We start from the raw sequence: 1,540 nt of genomic DNA, 5'->3' as shown, positions 1-1,540 counted from the left end.
GCCTAGGTGCTGTGACCTTTGATGCAGGATGTGGGAAAAAATGATAAATTCATACTCATTTTCCTCAACATATTTCCATGACAAGTTATATGGTGTAAGGTTAGTGCATTGTGAGATGCTCGTTTTTGTATGTTGTATGTGTTTTTTCCAAAGCTTTTCTATAAAGAAAACTTTAATAAATGTGTATATCAAGTCAACTGTAAATTATATTTGGTTGACTGTTTAAATTGCTCACATGGCAGGAGAGCATCCGTGATCACAAAGGCAGATCTCCCAGGGTGAGGTTCATCCATTTCACATCGGATTTGCTCACTCCTGCGATGTCCCCAAATGCGGGATTCTCGACTGCATTATTTCTGGTATGCACCCAAGTGTCTAGGCCCTGGCCACAACCACCGCAACATAATACAGCCATGCACACAACCATCTGCCCAGTTACCACAACGCACAAACATAACACCACCACCGGCGTCCCTACCCACTTCCGCTCACATACTATTATACTACGTCCAACCAAACCACAAAATATTCAGAACATGGTCTCTGCACACAAGACTCTATTAACTGCTCACAAACAATACATCATAATACAGTAAACTACCAAAGAATCTGGTCAGTCGCCACAACCCAAACACATAAACCAATCACCTGAACCCTGTTTACTCACAGTATTCCAACACTTTTTTTATTAGTTGTATTTAGTTTGTCAACACACTTTTACAACATTGATGTTACAAAATACTTGTTCAAAATATTTACAAATTAATCTTGTTCAAAATATACCTTCATACAACATATTGTAATATCAATGTATTAAAGTTCCATGACAACCACAATTCCTGCATATGAGTCATCACTCTATTATAATATTTGTCATTGAGTATTCCTTTATGAAAAACAACTTGTTACATAAAAAACTCAATAGCTTAATTATTTTTTAAATGTTTTCCTCCTGTTTCCTACCAAAACGTATCATATAATTCACCAAATCATTCATAACATTCAACACATTTTAGTCAAGCGAAAGTTGTAACTTATTAGTCAATTCCTCGTTGATCTTTATGAGCAACGTTGTCAATAGAATAACCTTAATTGGAGGACCGCACATGGATGTCTTCCAAAACCATTCTCTGGATAAAACAGTCTTACCTATTCTCTCAATTCCAAATATTTCACTATGTAGATCTTAAAGTGTTTGATTGTTTCTTTCTGATTTAAGACATTACAAAATCTACAATTGCCCTTTTCGTCATTTCTAATGCCAGGATACCACATCTTGATTCTTTCAAAAGTTGGAATTTGATTCAATTTGAATCATAAGTAAGTGTCCCGCAATTTATTACACGGAAATTGTAATAGATATGGCTGGCGAGGAAATCACTTTGTAGCAAATTTTGCATTTTCCTTATATGATGACAATAGAGCAATGAGATCAATAGTGTGACAGCAGTCTAATTCAAACAGTTTTCTTTTACATGAATAAGCCTACATTCCAGGTCTTCTGGTTTCAGCCCCAATTCCCACAATAAAGCTATCATTT

The 1,540-nt window shown here is 35.6% G+C and overlaps 1 pseudogene; it reads left to right on the top strand.

The window, feature by feature from the left end:
* Positions 1-227: 227 nt before the first annotated feature.
* LOC138481830 (U1 spliceosomal RNA) lies at positions 228-375 on the top strand (annotated as a pseudogene).
* Positions 376-1,540: the final 1,165 nt, after the last annotated feature.

Source organism: Ambystoma mexicanum, chromosome 5p (assembly GCF_040938575.1).
Source record: "Ambystoma mexicanum isolate Mex_15411 chromosome 5p, UKY_AmexF1_1, whole genome shotgun sequence".
NCBI classification, from domain to species: Eukaryota; Metazoa; Chordata; class Amphibia; order Caudata; family Ambystomatidae; genus Ambystoma; species Ambystoma mexicanum.
Note: the sequence above shows the minus strand (reverse complement) of the source record. Positions and strands in the feature narration are given on the sequence as shown.